This window comes from Ascaphus truei, chromosome 2, assembly GCF_040206685.1.
Source record: "Ascaphus truei isolate aAscTru1 chromosome 2, aAscTru1.hap1, whole genome shotgun sequence".
NCBI lineage: Eukaryota > Metazoa > Chordata > Amphibia > Anura > Ascaphidae > Ascaphus > Ascaphus truei.
The window spans coordinates 62286440-62308392 of NC_134484.1; the positions used below are offsets into that span (position 1 = coordinate 62286440).

A 21953-nucleotide genomic window follows, 5' to 3' on the forward strand; every position below is an offset into this window, starting at 1 on the left:
GTGGTAAATAAATCACTTGAGAGCGATTGTCAAGTATTATGGTTAAGAAGTTATAGTAATAGAGAGTAGAAGTTATATCCATCAGGCAGGAAAGGTCAGACTACAACGCGTGACTGAAGGAGCTGAGCTCAGGGAGCAGGTTGAATGACAGGAAATCTGGAATGAGGCATAAAAGATCAGCCTACAAATAGTAATGATTGGCTGGCTATTATCTGAGGGCAGGCTTCCATTTTGTACCTTGTGGTGTATAATATAATAATAGCATGTTCTTGTATAGCGCTGCTAGTTTTTTTTACATAGCGCTTTACAGAGACATTTTGCAGGCACAGGTCCCTACCCCGTGGAGGTTACAATATATGTTTTTGGCGCCTGAGGCCAAGGGAGATAAAGTGACTTGCCTAAAGTCACAAGGAGTCAACACCGGGACTTGAACCAGGTTCCCCTGCTTCCAACTCCGTGCCAGTCAGTGTCTTCACTCACTGAGACACACACAAAACAAGTGCATGCTCCATACTAAAAAAAAAATAAAAAAAAATGTTTAATACAGTGCCACGAATAAAAGAAGTGCATTCACAAGGATAGAAATAAATCAAGCATTGTGAGACTCATAGTCAAAAGCCAAAGTGCAGGGATATCCAGATAGACAGGCAGCTGTTGAGTTCTTTTGCTGAAATGGACTCTCCACCAATCAGGATGTATAGTATAGTAGTCCTCAGCATCTTCCAAATTAGGCTGCTTGCCAGAATAGATGCCTTGTAAATGTCTATAGCACTGTCTCCCTACTGGCATAATGACGTCAACAGCAGGTAACGTGCCCTACGCGTTTCGTTACAGACATGACTTCAAAACACACAGACACACAGACACACCAAAATGATGTGTTTTGCATTGGAGCAGTGCTAGTTCTGTCTTTATGTACATTAGCCTCCCAGCTGTACCTTGCAGGGAATGATGATTGTTATGAGACTGCTGCGTCCCAAAATAAGGCAACCTCAGCTCACCAGGCGTGGAAAGGTTAAAAACTGTTTATTTAACTACATAAAAACGAAAAAAGAGACAAATACAAAAAAACACACCTACGCGTTTCAGGCTCTAGCAGCCCTTTCTCAAGGGCAAGCTGTACCTTGCACCTCCTTATAGCCCATTTTGGTGTGCAGTTTTTCCCAGTGTAGAGAAATATATGTATGTCGTTATACAAAAACAACTTACTGGTTAACATAAATGGTCAAATCCTAAGGATAGTTTGTTGAATAAAAGGAAGTACAAGATTAAGGGACTTATGTTTTTAGAGAGAAGCTGAGGTGGTTATGTGGAAGTTACCATCTCATGAATAACAAATATAATGCATGTGTCTTTTCAGGCTCTAGTTATGTTGTTTCTATAAATGACCCCTGTGAAGAGTATTAACCCTTGGTATTCCAGAAGACCAGGTAGCACTTCCGGGTTCGTAACCATGTGATCAATTGGGTGTAGAGATCACGTAGTTGCAGCCAGTTCCAAGTGATATGAACATAAGTGGTATGGGGTAATCTCCCAAAACAAAATGAGCTTCATGAGCAAGACATTCCCTACAAATCATAAGGGCCTTTTATGTACACGCCCTCATGAGGTTCAGAGAATATCATGTGGGCAAGCTAAGGGTTAAACCAGAAGACGCGTAAGAATTACAAGCGGCAGTCACCCCAATAGAAAAATGCTTTGTGTGTAGATGGCAATATTAAATATGCAAGTACTAGTCACCTTCGCATTTATGAGTAACTTAGAAGAACATGACCAGTGGTTTTCAAAATGTGGCCCCTGAAGACTTTACAGATAGTCCCTAAATCCTTTTAAAATTCACCTCAGGGTGCTCTCTACTACAGACATTGTCCATCACTACTAAATGCAGACTTTTATATACAGATACGGGATATTTTAAATACATGTAAGAAGCATAAATATACTCTCTGCTACATACCAGTTTTGATCTCTCGCTATGTCCCTGTTCATCTTCTGCACTCTATCCATAACGGTCTCCTCTCCACCATTTCAGCTCTAAAGCTCTCTCACCTTAAACCCTATTCCCTCACATGTCGAACTCCCACACACTCCGTATACGCCAAGCACCTTCTTTCTCTTCCCACCTTTACATCAAATCTGTAAATACGCATGTTAAAATGAAGTATCCGGGGAGCGTGCGTGACGTCAACGCGGATGCACGCAAGCCGAGGAAGCTCCGTGCACTGTGCTAATATATGCAGCATAAAACCCTGGTCGGCGATAAATCCCCCTCGCGTGACAGGCCGGGGGAAGAGGCGGGGATGCCCCCGAAGAAAGACCCGAAGCCGGGGACCCCAGATCTCTCCCGTTTCCACGGAAGCCCTCCAGCCATACCTTAAGAGACTGTTCTTGACAATTGACCCCCAGCTACAAGATGGCGATCTTCAGATGGATAGAGCTCCCAGAGCCCTGGGCCGGAGATTTGATGACTCCAAAAGAAGCAGAGACGTGGTTCTGAGACTCCATCAATATGCAACCAAAGAAAGGATTATAAAAGACCGCAGAAACAGAGGCTCATTTGATTTGATCTCTCCTGGTTGACAATAGATAGGCAAAGAGGATTACGGTCGGTGACTGTGGTTCTCCAGGAAAAGGGGATCTGCTACCGGTGGGCCTTCCCATAGTGCCTTATAGGTAGACAGATTTTTTCCGTTATCTTGAGGAATCTGCATCCTATCTGCATTAAATCTGACCCCCAGGGAGGGACCGGGTCAGCAGCGAAGAGCCCGAGATGAGAACAGAGAGGATGATCGGTCGACCGAGGGGGCAGTAGCCTGGAGATGAAAGAATTAAGATCAACTAAGCTCTTGCGGAAGTCCCACAGAGTCCCCCTGATGTTCACCAGAAAGATTCAATAAGAGTCCACGACCATTCCTCTAACCGGCGATCCGGCTAACCACGGCGATCTTGAGAAGTCTATATTGGACTTATAGATGTTTGTTTCCCCTATGTTTTCTCCCCGTTTTCCCCACTTATTCCTTATAACCTACTATAGGGACTGTTTTATCTGTGAATCTACTGCCGGGATGCTAGTCTGCGGACTAGTGGAAGAAGCCGGTGCACGGGCGGATTGAAGGTCCTAGTGATGGGTGAGGCAGTCTTGGCCCAAATACTAGAAAGGGACTGTTTATATATACAAAGGGCATTAAGCATTACGAAGGACAAAAGCAAACTTCTGCTTGAAATCTAATGCCTATAGACACCATTTATTCTAACACAAAAAGTCTGATTTGTTTACCGGTCTCACGGTTGTAAGGTATTGGTGTGTTTATTAAGGGGGGTGTCTCTCCCCAGACAGACAGAGAGACAGAGAGACAGACAGAGAGACAGACAGAGAGACAGACAGAGAGACAGACAGAGAGACAGACAGAGAGACAGACAGAGAGACAGACAGACAGACAGACAGACAGACAGACAGACAGACAGACAGACAGAGAGACAGAGAGACAGACACGACATTGGGAATGACTAGCCAACCACCATTGAAGTTAGTATCCCTGAATGTTAAAGGCCTCAATAGTAATGGTAAGCGAAGATTGGCCCTAAAAGAATTTAGGAATCTGAAGGCAGATATTGTTTTTCTACAGGAGACACATTTTGACACTCAGGAGCCCCCAAATACTTTCAGCAGGACATACCGTAGAGCATTTTACTCTTTTACTAGTTAAAAAAGGGGGGTTGCAATACTCAAAACAGGATATCCCGTTTCAGGTATTGGAGGTTAGGAGAGATCAAGTAGGGAGGTCGCTCATGTTTTATGGGCTCCTCTCAGGCCAAAAGATTATGTTAGTGAATGTTCACGCATCCAACAAGGGGCGAATTGATTTTTTAAGGGAAACATTGTAATTTATGGGAGATGGCCGGGACCAGCTGATCCTAGGAGGTGATTTTAAATATGGTACCAGATCCAGACAAGTCCACCGACAGAGAAATCACACTCTGCAATGACATACAATGTAGCAAAGAAATTTAGACTGCTACTTAAAGAATTTGGATTGTGGGATGCCTGGCGTGGCTCACAAAGGACAGAGGGATTACTCCTTTTACTTGCCCCCACACGATTCATACTCCAGAATCAATAATATATTTGTATCCCGGGTATCTTGGAGGTGTCGGTCCATTCGGATATAGGGCCTATCACGTGGTCAGACCACGCCCTAGTGGCAATCCTGTTTGATCACCCATTTATCAGGACCCGGTCGTTCCATTGGAGGATGAACGACTGCCTACTGAATCACTCAGAGATTAGTACTCAAATTGGAAATTCGATTAAAAATAATTTCCATATTAACAATGGGTCTGTAGAGTCGACAGGGACTCTATTGGATGCACATAAGGCCACAATTAGAGGACAGCTCATCTCAATAGCATTACGCAGAAAGAGAATAAAAAGAGAAACAAAAAAAAGGTAACAAAAAAATTTGTCAAATTAGACTATTCACATAAAAAAACCTGTTGAGAAATTTATAAAATTCTTAGTCAGGTTAGAGAAGAACTTAAGAGGTTGCAACAAGAAGACGTAGAGAAGGCCCTTAAGTGGACTAAACAGACTTATTATGATAAGGGAGAGAAGGTGGACTGTTTAATGGCAAATAAACTCAGAGTGATCAGGACGAGAACTTCGGTGCCCACTATTAGAATGAAGGGAGGATAAGTGACTTAAAATGAAGCATCCTGAACTCATGACTCCTGCCAAGCACTGCCACCTACTGCACTTATTCCTGCACCTACTGTCTCTAAAATTTCCCAACATACCACTTAGATTGTAAGCTCTCCGGGGCAGGGATTTCCTTTCCTATTGTCGGACTGTTGAGCTTATTGTATTATAATTTCCTGTACTGTATTGTCTTTGTAAAGTGCCATGTACACTGTGGGCGCTACATAAATAAGAATATACAGATATACTGTATGTTGATTGATAGCCAAGTATGAAGGCCCTTTAAATGATTATTAATGAATGTGGATTTTAAATATTTTGAGAACCTCTGAAATACAGCATTAACAATTACTCACAGTAGTACTGAATGTATTAAAATATGTCAATACATTTCATTCATAGAAAAAAAAAAAAAGAAAGAAGTTAAGTTCCTGAAAATACAGGCCTACTTCCCTTTATTTAATGTTAAGCCAACTCAAGCATATCAGGAGTTAGAAGTCAGGCAATTTCCGGTCACTGGTAGAGAAAATCTGTTCCTCATTAGGAGGGGCTGGAAGATATTCACGGATTGGGGAGACAGTTACACAAGGGTTAAGAATACTTGTTGCTTATAGTGCAGGTACAAAGCTTTAAAATAGTGATCCCAAAAATGTCCTCCCAATAGAATTTAATGAAGACGAAAACAAACTGGGCGCACAGGCTACTCACAAATGTTACTTTAAACAGAGCAGGAGGGTACGTTCCTTAAAACTCACCTCTTTAAATGAAGCCTTTACTCATGGCTCCTGTCCCACACCCAGTCGCTCTTACATTTGTGCCAAGCACAGCCATCTACTGCACTTATTCCCTCACCTGCTGCATCTGTAAATCTCAGGTGTGCGCAAACCGGGGGGCGCGGGATTTTTCAAGGGGGGGGCAGGGCAGTTGCAGTTGCAGAGGCCCCGCACTCGTCCCCACGGCATTAAAATTAAATGCCGGGGAATCGCGTGTGGCCTCTGCAACTCTACTTACCGTGATTCGGATGGCTGGTGTGACGCGTTGCTATTTCAACGGGCGCCAAATGGTGCCACGTGACATCACATGACCCTGCGGCATCATTTGACGCCTCCAAAAGAGGTATGGGGAAGTGCACAAGCAGTGCAGGGGGCGCAGCTTCAAAAGTTTGCGCACCCCTGACTTAGATGTTAAGATTAGGACAGGGATTTCATTTCCTATCGTCCGATTGTTTGTTGCACTTATATTATAATTCCCTGTACTGTCTTATTTCTAAAGCACCGAGTACAGCTGTGGGCACTGTATGAAGATATACATTATTTCCCTGCACAAAAATTAAAGTTGATGTACATTAACTGTGCTTTCACCGGCTTCTCATTGAATAGAGGCCATTGTCTTCAAAGCTCACTCTACTGAAGACTGTGTGCAGATAGACTAATTATATATATTATTCAAGAATGCAGTTCAAAGTTCTAGTAGTAGCCATATTTTCCAAGAAGTGTAGGTTTGTATGTACATTATGTTGCATACATTTTTTACAGTCCTTTGAACTGCACTTTCCTCTCCTACATGGCTTATTTTACATCTCTCACAATTAATATTTTAGACATTGTTAAACTCCAAGTACCAAAAAAAAACATATATTTTTTTATCAGACTCGTGGTCTATAGGTGTACATTAATGTAACTCAGTATGCCTAATTATACAGTATACACAAACGTATGATAAATATTCCTGTCGGGTGAAAGGAAGAGGTAATTATATACATACACACAAAATGTCATCTACTTAACTAGGGACCATATTATATATATATACACACACACAATGAATATTCAATAATCAGGCCCCTGTGTCATAACACGGTCACCTCTATACACGGTGTCACAGGCCCGGTCTCCTCCCTTCGCTGTTGCCACCCCAGCCTGTCCCCGGTCCCTGTCCTACCTCTCTCCGGTTGATCTCAGGCGCTGTATCGGCGGGAGTACGTCCGCTCCCAGTCACCATGGGCGCATCTCCGCCATCCTTTCTCCTGCGCCGATACACCCAGTCACGTGATCCGCTCAGCTGACAGCGCGCGTCACACCCCACGGGGGAGCGCAGAGTGTGAGCACGTGATGAGAGCGCGAGGGAGCAGGCCTTGCAGCATAGAACATCGTCGGGGTGATGCGTGTGTCTGCGTCACAGCGACACCTGCTGATAGGAGGACTGCATAACAAACCTATCACACACCCACGTGGCTGATATTGCGGAAGTTTGTTGAAGTGAAGCCTGATATGTGGATTATTTGGAAATAGGTTATAGCCAGCCATTCATTATTATATAATTATTTATTTATTTTATTCCACAGTTTTCTTTTATTCATGTAAAAATTGCACAGCGATCCACAGCTTTGGATGATTTATAGAATAGTGTAAAAGTCCAACTGGTTTACCATTTTATATCACCACTTTATATCACTTTTCCTATATCTTATACCTATTACTGTTGTGGCCCGTTGTATGCGCCTGTATGCAACCCACCCCCATATCTCTTCTTTATACATATTCTTTACCGATCTTTATATATTGACAACCACCTTCCCCGTATTACCCCAATATGGGTTTCAGGTCATCCTTATTTCCCATAGAAATGCAGGACTTCTGATGACCAAATGCACCTGGATACATTTCAGAAAGCAAGGACCGGATTGAATTGCTTGCAAACGCACGGTCAAGAAAATCAGCAATTAGACGATGGCACGTATAATGTATAATGTTACTAACCGCTGGGACACATTGTTTTTCAAGCCTCTTGACAGCGAAAGGGTTAACCTTCTTGATCTTTCAATGCACAATCCCATTTAAAAAAATAGAATGCCACCGGCTTACATTTTATGTGTGTGGTACACAGGGTTGCCACCTTCGACTGACGGCCAACCCGGAGATTTTTTTTAAAATGACACTGTTGCCATGATAACGGCGCTATGTAATGTCACGCGGCGTCAAGTTGCCATGACAACGTGGCACCGCATGACGTCATGACTTGTGGCATCTCATGGTCATGGCAATGGGAATCACATAATGCTGTTACGTCACGTGACGTTCCCGTTGGCATGGCAACGCAGCACCATTTTACGCCGCGCAGCCATATTGACAGTAGTTGTAGGGGGAGATGCCGAAGACATTGCTGTTGCAGGTACGGTTGCTGCGTTAATGGTATATGGAATTGTATATTTGTACCTTATGTCATTTCTATTATTTATAACCAATGCTGATGACAATCTCACAAAACGTCAAGTTTGTGGAAAGCATCTTGAATCACTAGTGGCAGTAGCAGCAGCAGCAATACATTGCCACAAGTTGCATGCAGATGTAGCCAGGTCTCCCCAGCCTGTCCGCACCCCCCTCACCTAGCTGCCGATCGCGGGGGCCGCCGAGTCCAATGGCGGCTCCGCCCGGCGATCGCAGAGGTGGGGGCGGACAGGTCCTGGCTCGGGGGTTGCCGGGGACGCGTGCGGCCGGTTGCCAAGGCCGCACGCTCGTCACAGGGATCCCGGCGCTCCCGGAGCCGGGGCGGTGAGGGCGCCGCCATTAGATAGGGACTCACGCATGCGTAGTGATCGCGCATGCGTAGGTAGGGCCCCAGATTCGGGGAGAAGTCGCGCGAGGGCAGGAATAGGAAGGGAGAGGTTGAGGCAGCCCCCGAAAGCTTGCGCAGGCGCAGGAAAGTCCCTAGAAAGCCCGTGAAGCCCTAGCCTACCAGGGAAGGCTCTAGGTAGGGACTACGAGTCCCAGGATCCTCTGCGCGCCCCACGTGACACCCGGGAGCCAATAGGGCTTAGGATCTCCAGGCAGGCAGAAAGATACATTTTCGCGGGTCAGCAGCACGCTTGTCAGTTGGAACCAGGGAGCTGTGAGGGAAGGAAGGGTGCGGGGAGCGAGTGCAGCACCTGCACCCAGATAGGTACCCACACCCCAGGTAGGCCCCAACTCCCCACCAGATTAGTGGGTAATTAATAAGGGACGGCCCAAGATAGGGACGCAGCCCTTAGTGTTAGTGTGCTGTCTTGTCAGGGTCACGGCTGTCAGTGCCGTGAGGTCTGACAGGCAGGCGCAGTGTTAGTGCAGTACGTTAGCTGCAGGTAGCGAGTAGGTGGTAGCGCGTTATAGCAAGTGCTGCGAGTACTAATAGATAGTTAGTTAGAGTCAGGACCGGGAAGAGCTAGGGGGACGGGATAGGCCATTAACCCATTAGGTCCCAGGTAGGTCCTCATTCCCCAGCTTGTGGTTCTACAGTGACAGGCCCTAGGTTAGGGACCGTGTCACGTAGTGCCAGGGATAGACAGGGACACAGCGGCTGCTGCGCTCCACGAGAGACGACTTGGGCTCAAGTTGGTACCCAGAGACAAGAGACTATCTCCAGGGTGGGATCGCCCCTGGGGGACCCCACGCAAGGATTCACCGGACCGGATCAGACGGGATCCCAGAACGACTGATCCTTTGCGAAGCTGTTGCTGCACCGAGCACCTGAGTGCTCGGCAGGTACTATACATATACAAGTGCACCAACGGGCCCTTAGTATAATAGTGACTGCGCAGTCACCCATTGCCTCTCTCTGCAAGAGTGCGGGACATTGGGTGGAGTTTCTATGGACACTGGGTGGGATCACCTAGTGTTGGGGGAAGCGTCCTGCGCGACGCAGTTAGTGTCTCCTAGAGAGGGACACCTGTTATGGTGGTATTGATGTCACATGTTTGCTTTGCATGTCAGTAAAAGACATTGGTTATTATATACATACAGTGTATGTGATTATTGTATTTGTCCTGAGAGGAACTACTCCCCCTCTGGTGGGAGCCATCGCAGGTGGAGGCGCTGCATCGAGTAAGTGGTTACCCATAGTATCTTATAATTGCCCCAGGTTCCCCTTGGCGGAAACTCAGCCCTCCTGTGAGCCAACAGGTAACGCACCACCCACCTGGTAACACTATATGTTTCTCCGCACCCACACTATAATCTGCGATTGGGTGGGGGAAAACCCGTTACACATACACACACACACACACACATACATAAATAAACACATATAAATATGTAGTCATGCCTAACAATGCCTACAGTCATCTCTCCTGCTGGCAGTAAAACCTGATAATTTACAGGAATGCCAGCAGTAATCATGGAGGTTTGCCTTCACACCCTGGTGAGGTGCCCTATGTATGGATGGGAGTGGCTACATGTTCTGAGTCCATTATTAGTGACCTCAGAGATGTGCCTGCCTCCTGACGTATATAAGGCACAGCACTGCCTAAAGTTAGTGTGGACGGTTGCAGCGTGTGGTTGCTGCGAATTGATGATGCAAGGTGAAGCAGCCAGTTAAAGGTGCCCACTAGTGTCGTAACTAGTGGCATCAATTTATATCAAGCCAGAGAAGGCCAACTGTGTCCAGGGACCTGGTACAGGGGTGATCTCCCTACGGGGAGAGGAAATCCCACTCCATTGGGAGGGCATACCTTTTAAAGGGAATCACGGAAGAATGTGCAGCTGAGACAAGGACTGTGAGGGGCAGCGGGCCCTTATCACCACGCACAATAAATATGGCTTGTTTACCAAGAACCCCATGGTGTGAGTCTGCAATTACTCTCCTGGGGCCCTCACCACCAAGAAGGAGTTCCTCATCAGGACCATCTACCTGCATAAGCATAGATCCTGATGAGGTGGAGGCGCTGCACGTGATGTAAGTAGGACTCGTCACCCACTACCTCAGATACCTGTCTTGTTAACATCCCCAAATACCATCATGCGGGATGAGGGGTTACTTAGTGGAGAGAGCGACCTGTCTGAACCGCAGATTCCAGAATCACAGGTTAAGGTGTCTCTACCCCCATCCTCTCTTGGTGATTCCAGCGAACAACAACCAGCTGTGGTGATGCGCCCGCCGGCGGACCACACAAGTGAAGCTGGAGATAAAAAGACAATTATCCCATCTGCTACGGATCCTGATATGGGCCCGTGTGCCCTCCCACGGGCAGTCCGGCCTACCACAGTGGTACCATCGGTCCCAGGATTGGGATCAGTACCTGCTGACGATGACAAGGGTGAGTTGACTGCCCCAGGGGTGTTGAGTGTGAGCCTCCAGGTGACCGCGGAGCACGATAGCTCCTTAAGTCTGGCCACCAGGATGAATGGCTCCACTCGGCATCGCGTCCTGGCGGAGGTGTCCCCCTGAGAAGATAGCTGTCCACTGATGAGAGTGGACCAGTACCTACCGCCTATCGTCCAGGCGAAGAGAACAGCTCCTGATCTGAGTGTGAGCCCGTGCGCTCCAACCCAAATGGTCCCAAGACTAGGATCCAACGCTCCCGAGGTTCCAGCCAGTAAGTGGACTGTCCCAGAAGTACAGGGGACAGGTTCCGAGACAGCTAAGGTGGGAACTGACAGCGTCCCCGAGGACCTGTTGGCCACCGTGAATCACCGCAGTGGTAAGGTATCTACCCTTTACCCCCTGCAGGGTGAAACAGAGACATTGCCAATTGTTCGCTTCCCAGAGGAAGCCTCGCAAGTAATTAGGGACAAGGACTGTGTGGCGAGGGAGTTAGTAAAAATGTCCTCCTTTAAGCCCAAATAGGAGCGCTCCATTCGCCATGTGGTGGACCGTGGAAAAGGTCAAGACCTCCTGGCCTACTGCATCAATGCCGCGGATGGCCGGGTACAGACTTGGTTAAGAGACATTGTACTCTTCCTTCCACCAGGGGGAGGAAGGCGTAAGAACCCTGTGATTATTACCCCCGAGTGTGCTCGCCAAGAGATTCTCCCGGGGGAGGCTCACGAACGCAAGAGTGCGGTACCCCCACCTGATCAGTTAGGGGCACCCCACAAATGGTCTCTGCGGGCCTCGGGTATTACTGGGTGTGATATGCCATGTATCAGTGATGTTAAAGTCAACCTGCTAAGTGTACCGTTTATGCAATGCAAATTTTTATTGTGTAAACTTATGTCGAGTGGCGTCGTTCCCCAAGCGGGGACGTTGGATTTTTCACCAGGGCGCCGCCATTGCGAATTTGCTCGCGCATGCGCAGTAAGAGCCTGGCACCGGGAAGACCCCAAATAGCTCGTGCATGCGCAGATAGGAGCCCGCGAAACCCTAGCCTACCAGGGAAGGCTCTGAGCAGGAACTACGAGTCCCATGAGCCTCTGCACACCCCACGTGACGCCAGGGAGCCAATAGGGCCTAGGATCTCCCTGCTTGCAGGGAATAGATACATTTTCGTGCGCTGGGACCACGCTAGGCAGTGCTGGACCAGGAGAGCTAGGGGAAGGAGGTGAGTGCAAGGGTCTGTGACCCACTGCATTAGGCCAGAACCCCCCCCCCCCCAAGGCCCCAGATAGGTCCTGAACTCCCCCAGCTTGTGGTGCTATAGGGACAGGCCCTAGGTTAGGGACTTGTCACATTAGTGCCAGTGATAGATAGGGACAGCGGACGCTGCGCTTCCTGAAAAGAGACTTGGGCTCAAGTCTGTGCACCAGAGACAGAGACTATCTCCAGGGTGGGATCGCCCCTGGCGGACCTCGTGCAAGGAACCACAGGATCAGACGGAATCACCGAGCGACAGATCCTTTTCGAAGCAGTTGCAGATCCGAGCACTGGAGTGCTCGGCAGGTACTCTAACTCTACAAGTGCACCAACAGTTCCATTAGTTAGTGACTGCGCAGTCACCATTATTAGTTCTCCCTAAAGGGGAGTGGACATTGTGTGGGGTTACTGGACACGGGGTGGGATCACCCGGTGATAGGAAGTTAGCGTCCTGCGAGGCGCATTAGCTAGTGTCTCCTCCAGAGAGGGACACCTGTTATTCTATATGGTTATATGATTCATATGCTCTTAAGTAAAGACCTTAGTTATTATACATATGGTGTGCTGATTCTTTGTATGTGTCCTGCGAGGACCAATTCCCGCTCTGCTGGGAACCATCGCAGGTGGAGGCGCTGCACCGAGTACAGGGTTACTCCTAATATAAATGCCCCAGGTTTCCCCTTGCGGAAGCTCAGCCCTCCTGTGAGCCTAACAGGTAAAGCACCACACTTGGTAACACTAAGTTCCCCGCACCCACACTATATCTGCGATTGGGTGGGGTGGAATACCTGTTACATATATATATATATATATATATATATATATATATATATATATATATATCCCAGTGCACCTTAGTAATAAATAAACAGACTTCATGCAGAGGAACATGCACTTGAAGCAGCAGCCCCAGCAGGAGGACAGCCAGAGAGGACGAAGTGAGCAGCGTGGCATCGTAATGGAGGACAGGACAGGAACAGGTGAGTGACCTGTAGCTGGCTGCAGTGGAGACAAAGAAAGTCAAGGAGGACTTGACTTCCGAATTGGGGGTACTTGGGAGCGCACGCAGCACGCTCCACCACAGCCATCCAATCCTCTGCCGCCCGGCTCCTGTCATTGACGTGAGTGCACCACTGCTCACTGCCGTCCAAACCATCCGCCCACCCGGAGATTTCAGGGACAAACCCGTAGCCCGGAGAAAGGGATGCCAAACCCGAAGTCTCCGGGTGAAACCCGGAGAGGTGGCAACCCCGGTGGTACAATAAAGGGTGTTTATGTTTCACTAAGGGTTTTTGTTTGCCTTACTCTGAATCAAAATACTGTAAGTACAAATATAAGATAAAGTATCTGTCGTCTACATTTAGCATACGTAGCCAGGTCCTCCTCCTGTCTCCCCCTCCTCCCTTGCCTCTGCTGCCTTGGGGGATTTGTGGGTGGCGGAGGGCTCACCGGCGGCTCCCTCTGCAGGGCGCTGCCATGTTGATGGTGCGCGCGGATATTTGCGCATGCGCAGAGCAGTTCTTTAGCCGGCGGCCATGCCAGGGAAGCGCACGCATGCGCAGAAGATAGCGCAAGCGGCGGCCACTGCAGGGAAGAGGCTCCACGGGGACTACAAGCCCCAGCATGCACAGGGGCAGTTTGTCAGGTGCAGGGAACCAGCCAATTGGGCTGCAGCAATCCCCTGCTCCCTGATATTGATACTTTTGGCACTTCAGGACCACGTTAGTCAAAGCTGGGAGACAGACAAGGTACGGTGTAGATGTGCAGGGGTCTGTGACTACTTCACTAGGCCAGGCATCCCCCTAGGCCCCAGCTAGGTCCCGACTCCCCTGGTAAGAGTGTGGCAGCGACAGGGACAGGCCCTAAGTTAGGGACACTGCCCCATTAGCTGTTTATGCCAGGGACACAGTTGCGACGTTGCGCAGCACTTGAGAGCGGTGGTCTGGGACCAGATCACCCGAACAAGAGTAAGAGACTATCTTCGTGTGGGACCATCCAGTGGGATACCACCCCACGTGGAGGCGGACACATCGCAGAGGACATCGCTGGATCGGCGGATCCCATTGTTCCTCAGAAGGCGCGCCCGGGTGCTAGAGCACCCGGCAGATATCCATATCTTTAAGTGCACCAACAAGTACACACACAATAGTGGCAGCGCTGACCACACACAAGTGTTCTCGTGGACACCAAGGTTGGGTGCCCGAGGGTTCCTCAGGTACGATGGACACTGTGTGGGTTACACAGTGGTGGGATAAGGCCCTGCGAGGCGAAGGGGTAGCTGTAACCAGTACTATTATTATCCTGTTATCACTGAGCATTTACAGTGGTGTGAAAAAGAAAGTACACCCTCTTTGAATTCTATGGTTTTACATATCAGGACATAATAACAATTATCTGTTCCTTAGCAGGTCTTAAAATTAGGAAATACAACCTCAGACGAACAACAACACATGACATATTACACCGTGTCATGATTTATTTAACAAAAATAAAGCCAAAATGGAGGAGCTATGTGTGAAAAACTAAGTACATCATTACTGCTTCCATAGGAATTAAGATGCTAAGTAGCAGACAGGTGCTGCTAATCAAATGCCCTTGATTAATTGATCATCAGCAAGTGTGACCACCTCTATTGAAGCCAAATAGCAGTTTGCTGGTCTGGAGCATTCAGGTGTGTGTTAACACAATGCCAAGGAGGAAAGACATCAGCAATGAGCTTAGAGAAGCAATTGTTGCTGCCCATCAACCTGGGAAGGGTTATAAAGCAATTTCCAATCAATTTAAAGTCCATCATTCTACAGTGAGAAAGATTATTCAAAAGTGGAAAGCATTCAAGACAGTTGCCAATCTTCCGAGGAGTGGTCGTCCCAGCAAATTCACCCCAAGGTCAGACCGTGCAATGCTCAGAGAAATTGCAAAAAAAAACAAGAGTTACATCTCAGACTCTACAGGCCTCAGTTAGCAAGTTAAATGTTAACGTTCATGACAGTACAATTAGAAAAAGTCTGAACAAGTATGGTATGTTTGGAAGGGTTGCCAGGAGAAAGCCTCTGCTCTCTAAAAAGAATATGGCAGCATGGCTTAGGTTTGCAAAGTTGCATCTGAACATACCAGAAGACTTCTGGAACAATGTCCTTTGGACAGACAAGACCAAAGTGGAGATGTTTAGCCATAATGCACAGCGCCACGTTTGGCAAAAACCAAACACAGCATATCAGCACAAACATCTCATAACAACTGTCAAGCACGGTGGTGGAGGGGTGATGATTTGGGCTTGTTTTGCAGCCACAGGACCTGGGAACCTTGCAGTCATTGAGTCGACCATGAACTCCTCTGTATACCAAAGTATTGTGAGGCCATCTGTCTGACAGCTAAAGCTTGGCCGAAATTGAGTCATGTAACAGGGCAATGATCCCAAGCACACCAGCAAATCTACAACAGAATGGCTGAAAAATAAAAGAATTAAGGTGTTGCAATGGCCCAGTCAAAGTCCAGACCTCAACCCTATTGAAATGCTGTGGCTGGACCTTAAGAGAGCTGTGCATGAACAAATGCCCACAAACCTCAATGAACTGAAGCAATGTTGTAAAGACGAGTGGGCCAAAATTCCTCCACAACGATGTGAGAGACTGATAAAGCCATACAGAAAATGATTACTTCAAGTTATTGCTGCTAAAGGTGGTTCTACAAGCTATTGAATCATAAGGTATACTTAGTTTTTCACACATGGCTTCCCCATTTTGGCTTTATTTTTGTTAAATAAATCATGACGGTGTAATATGTCATGTGTTGTTGTTCATCTGAGCTTGTATTTACCTAATTTTAAGACCTGCTAAGAAACAGATGATTGTTATTATGTCCTGATATGTAAAACCATAGAATTCAAAGAGGGTGTACTTTCTTTTTCACTCAACTGTATATTAAATTCTCCAAAGATTTCTATATGCATATAATCTGAATATTGGTTTACAGAAATGTATATGTAAGTAAATACTGGATATAAATTTTGTCTTTATGGATTATATCTCTAGATGTTATTGTCTAATATTCTCTACTATGCCATATACCAAAATTTTATTTGTGTACATAATATTCCTTTAAAAGAAGGGGAACTAATGAAAAACAGCAGCAACAGGTATGCCACGTATAAAAGGACGTTGAAGATAGCATTACGTCAAACCCCTGAAGAAGCCAAAGGTAAAACGCGTAGGGTTTCCTTGTGTGAACCTTTTTGAGCCTTTGGAGGATCCGTAGGACACATAGAAGGAGACGCATCACTCCCCCGTTAATGCCCCTCCCTATCAGATCGAGCTTAGAAAGCCGCAACGCTTTTACGGATTCACGGCGGCACAGCTTTGTGACCCACACGCCGCAGCCTGTCCAAGCACATCCGGAAACTATAAAGGCAGACGAAGAAGACTGCCAAGGAACCGCCTGTAGACGGACGTTCACAGAGGTACACAATTGGAGTTGTTATAATGTGAAATTATAATAGGCTTTATTGTGCCTTTTCCTTTTCATCAGGAAATTATCCAAACACAGGGGGGAACAAAGCTTCCATTCACTTGGGAGTATTTCTAGTGAAATCCTTGCAATTAGTTCACATCTCCATTAGTTAAGCATTTCTCCCATCCCAAACACATAGCATGAAAATAAGCAGATATAAGCAGTCTCTTAATAATGAAAGTCTTATCTGTTTATCAGCTGTAGAGTAAGCTTCTCTGCTCTCCTGGAACCGCACCCATGCGTGCACAGAAAAATATCAGCATCCAGGTTTAGAAGTCTTATTGGGTGTCTTGCAATCAGCTCTGCTGTGTGGCTGGCAGAGCTCAAGACATTGTGGTGTCTCCAAAGGTCAGCTCTCAGTCAGAGCTAAGGAGTCAGTCACTTCCTGTCTCAAAGGCAGGCTTTTTGTAAACAATCTAATCAGGCAGGTGGTGTTTAGTAATTAACTACCACACTGCTAGATTAAAGGAACATTACTGAACAGGGATAAGTCCCCTGTTACATACCTCCTCTGTTTGTGGGAAGCTCGGGCTTACCACGGCCAAAGCCCATCCTTCCACTCTCATTCTAGATATCTCTGTGACTTGAATGAGAGTGGATGGAGGAAGAGAACCTTCTGTCCCGCTGGGATTGGAGCCCTTTCTCCAGTTTATTTTTGTCTCCTCCCGAAGATGCTTGAGATCAGCACTCCTCAGTCGCTCGAGGAGGACTTTTTCCATGTAAGGTCTTTTTATCGCGTGAGCGGTCTTGAGATTTCTGTTGTGTCGGGCACTCCTCTTTTTGTAGACAAAGTGTATGGCAACAGTTGTAGAGCAGTTAGGACTAGCCCTTAGAGTTGTCTGCTCTTGAAGTGGTCTTTCTGCAGCTTCTCCACACCACGGAGTCGCCAGTTCAGCTTCTTCAGCTAAGGATTCTTCTGGCTTTGATTCTGCACTCCTACCTCTGTTTGTTGCCTGTTGGGCAGCTGTAGGTTTGGCTAGTGCTTTCTTTGGTGTCTCAAACTTCGTAATTTTGTTTTGAAGTTGCGTGGAGTCCCCAACTCTCACTGTACCCTTGTCCTTATGGGCATTAGTTACTGTGGGATACTGGTGCTTGGGCAGAGCCAATACCTTTTTCCATATTGGAGGAATCTGTATCAGAGTCTCCTTCATATTCTGGAGCTCTGTAATTTTTGTCGTCAAGGTTGCCGCTGCGTCTGTTTTCTCCTTGGTGTACTGACTCAAGGGAATGGAACAGTCTCTCTGTCTCTCCAGCTCTTGCTCCAGTTTCTGAGCCTTCTCACGCTCCCTCTCATACAGAGTCACCTGGTATCGAAGCTCCGCTTCCAACGATGCTCTGAAGACATGCAGCGTGGCCTTTAGCTCCTCATACTGCTCTGTGGGGACGTACTGGGTATTCAGACGTTCCTGCAGCGCTTGTACCTCTTTAGCAGCCTGCAGTTTTTCTTCCTGTAGCGTTTGCTGCTTCTCCTCAGCATACTGGAGGTGTGTACGCAGACCTTGCAGTTGGTTCTGCAGTCGGTGCTCTGTGTCAAACTTTTCCTTGACTTCTTCTGTTAACTGAACATTTTCTTCTTTCAGTTTTAAGTTTTCTCTTTTTAATCTTGAATTTTCTCCTTTTTCAGTCTCTGTATTCTTCAGGGCTTCTTTGCAGTCCTCCTTCCATTTACGCACATCTGCTTTGAGAATGACAATCTCCTGGCGTGAGACTTCCTTCTCTAGGTTGAGGGTCTGAAGCTCCTTCTGAGAGACATTGAGAACTGTACCAAGATTACCAATAGTTTCTTTAGCAATGTCCAGCTCCTCAGTGAGACTGTGTAGTTCCTATCTGGAAACTTCCAGGTCTGTGCGGCAGCTGTTGGTCTCATGATGTGAGGCATCAAGCTCTATACGAAGAGTGTGAACCTCTTGCTGGAAGACTGTCATCTGCTTCAGTGCCTCCTCATACTTCCGCTTTAGCGTAGCCACCATTTTATCAGATTGGCTCTGCTTTTCAACCATGGCGGAGATAGTAGCCTTTGCAGTATCTAGCTCAGTCTTGAGATCCTCCAATTCGGTCTTGGCCGCAGAGTAAATTGCGAGCACAGTCTTCTGTAGCTCAGCATTATTTTTTCTCTCTCTTCCTAATTCTTCACAGAGCAGATCACAGTCATGCCTGGCAATTTTCAGGGCGTCTTCAGGGCTGGTCAAGGGATTGTCACTCATTGGTTCCGGCTCCGCTTCCCTGGGATGACTAGTTGAGGGTTCCTCACGGTTGGCACCGGACAGACACTTCTTTGGGGTACACGACTTCTGCCTTGGGCCCTCTGGATATTCGGTTAACCGTGGGACGAATTCTCCATTTTCTCTAGGCTGCAGGGCAACTCGGTCCCCCTTTCCCTCCACAGGATCTGCGGACGTGTCTGTTCCATCCACGGTAAGTGAAGAACTGCTTTTCTTTTTCTTTTTCCGCCTTTTTGATTTGGATGACACCGTCCCTTCAGGGATATTGGGGTCTCCATCTTCATTTGAAATTTTAGCAGCTTCATTATATACGCCAGGCTTTTCTTGCAGTTGCTTTAGCTGACAGAAATATTGGGTGATCTGCTGCTCCCGCTCTGTCTCCTGTTGATCATATTCGTCATCAAAGGGAGCGGTCTTTTCTGTTCGTGCCGAGTTCAGGCACCCCCACCATTCTTGGGGTGTTTTGTGGGTGTGACTCGGTTCGGGTTCCCCGTAAGAGATGTCTTCCTCTTTATTGGACTGGAAGGGCCACTCTTCCGTGGGGTAGGGTTCATTAAAGGAATGCTGCATCTTGTCCTCCATTTTTAGGCTATCAGGTGTAATTTTCTTCCTGACCTCAGGAGGCGCTATTGCAGCTGTTGCCACTGTATTTGCTAGAACCCCCAATTGTGGTAGTCCTACAGATGGGCATATTTTGCTTGTAGAGGTCGTAGCTCTCACAGGCATCTCTGTAGACTTTTCTTTCTTGGATAATTTTTTTCAATATCAGCAGTACTGTGCATGCATTTTCTTTTATCAGGTATACAAGTTGTGCAGTTGCTAGGTAAAAAAAAGTCTATTTGCTTTACACCATTTTCTTGCAGGGTGCAACCTCCCCGCTTCAGCAACAGAATTTGGTTTTCTGCCTGAGTTCAGTAATTTTCAGTATCATCTTTGGGTATTATGGCATTCACACTTCACACTTTGGGTGTCTGTTTTTGCTCCCAAGATATATATAGGCAGACTTTTTTACTTGCAGAAAAAACATTCTTTGCAGTGGACTATTTCTTTCATTCCCGGCAGGGTGACTCAACATTCAGCAATTGGTTTTGAAAAAAACTTTTACACAGTTCAGAAATCACTTTTTCCCCCTATAGGGCAATTTTACACTCAGCATTGGTTTGCTAAAAATTCCCCTGCTTCAGCACAGTCTTGAATCAATTTTCACACTTTTTTGCATATACTCCATTCACAGCTGGTAGTCCTATGCGGTGTGGCAACCTTTATCTGCATAATCAGTTCCACTCGTGGGTCACCATCTGTATTCACGGCTTCAGCGAAACTTTTGAAAACAACAAACACCTATCCCTTTCCAAGGGCTGACTCATTTCTTGAACCCTGACTATGGCTGAAAGGCAAAGACCCCTATTTCAATGACCATATTACACTTTGTGATAGGCAAAATAAGGTTTAGCTACTTCAGCAGTCTCTTCTGGGTTTTTGTAAGTTTCAGTGGTGTGTATCCCTTTAATTCCGATCTCTGCTGCATGAGGTTTTTTTTTTTGGTTTTTTTCTCAGACTGTTTGTAGGCAAAAAGCATAAAAAAAAAATTCACATAAAAATCTCCGGTCCTTTTTAACTACAAAGACACCTCTTGTCCCACCTCGGACACCAAATGTAGACGGATGTTCACAGAGGTACACAATTGGAGTCGTTATAATGTGAAATTATAATAGGCTTTATTGTGCCTTTTCCTTTTCATCAGGAAATTATCCAAACACAGGGGGGAACAAAGCTTCCATTCACTTGGGAGTATTTCTAGTGAAATCCTTGCAATTAGTTCACTTCTCCATTAGTTAAGCATTTCTCCCATCCCAAACACATAGCATGAAAATAAGCAGATATAAGCAGTCTCTTAATAATGAAAGTCTTATCTGTTTATCAGCTGTAGAGTAAGCTTCTCTGCTCTCCTGGAACCGCACCCGTGCGTGCACAGAAAAATATCAGCATCCAGGTTTAGAAGTCTTATTGGGTGTCTTGCAATCAGCTCTGCTGTGTGGCTGGCAGAGCTCAAGACATTGTGGTGTCTCCAAAGGTCAGCTCTCAGTCAGAGCTAAGGAGTCAGTCACTTCCTGTCTCAAAGGCAGGCTTTTTGTAAACAATCTAATCAGGCAGGTGGTGTTTAGTAATTAACTACCACACTGCTAGATTAAAGGAACATTACTGAACAGGGATAAGTCCCCTGTTACACCGCCATATACAGAAGATGGAGTGGAAGAGCTACTAAGATCAAAACATCACAGGTTGCATCCACACGCTGAGGCTGGTGTGGAAGTGCCAACAAGGGACAGTTTGTTATCTTTTCTAGGTCAATCCATTTGTCTATTAAAAAGTACCCTGTGAAGACAACTATTATCAGGCTGTGGACGCTGTCGTAAGACGTAGAGGAGGAGTGGGTAATTATATTCCTTTTAGGAGGGAGTGATTTACACAACACTATACATATGCTGCATTGTGTGGATCGGCATGAGGCCCCGCCCCCTTCACGCATCTCACGATGCACGTCAGCCACAACCTGCACCCAGACTAGAATGGGAGACACTGCAGGGATCGTCTCCAGGCTCCGCCCATGACGCATCCAGCGACATCATGGGTGACGCACGTCATCCGCAACCTCCGCGCAGGCATCGCGCCGCTAGGAAAAGAGACACTGCAGGGACTGCCTCCAGGCTCCGCTTCCGTGACGACATGGGTGGCAAACAGCGCGCTCGGACTACACACAGCCGTTGCGTGTACACAGGCACTCAAGGGGTTAATTCAATCCATTATCCCACAGCTGCTACTGACTCCGCGCCTGCCTATCAGTACACAGCATACCTATGATGCTCAGTCTCTGCAGCATCCCGATTGGCTCTTTATGCTTTATATGCTCATTCAGCCCCTTGGCAAATTGCCTGAGCATAAACTTGTTTTCATTTGTGTGCTTACCTCCAGCTTCCTGTTGCCTTACCTTGTTTTGTTTCGCTTCCTGTATTTTAACCTCAGCTTGTACCCGGACTCCTGACTTCTCTGACCCCTGGACCATGGTTACGGATTCGACTATTCTATTCTCTCTACCCCTGGACCCCGGCACCGCATCAACGACTATCCGATCACGGCAAGTACCTCGACCAATCTGTCCTCTCCTACCCTGACCCTGCTATACGACTACCACTCTGCACTCCGGA

At 46.9% G+C, this 21953-nt stretch overlaps 1 protein-coding gene across 3 annotated transcripts in view; it reads right to left on the reverse strand.

Annotated features, from left to right (window-relative positions):
* ATP6V1C1 (ATPase H+ transporting V1 subunit C1) overlaps positions 1–6797 on the reverse strand; it is a 49120-nt gene extending 42323 nt beyond the window's left edge. For 2 of the 3 annotated variants that reach the window (XM_075582562.1, XM_075582563.1), the window contains exon 1: positions 6638–6797. The gene's annotated coding sequence lies outside the window, so the exon portion shown is untranslated. Of the gene's footprint in view, positions 1–398; positions 514–6637 lie in introns of all 3 variants that reach the window. The other variant, XM_075582565.1, reaches the window with a different exon arrangement.
* Positions 6798–21953: the final 15156 nt, after the last annotated feature.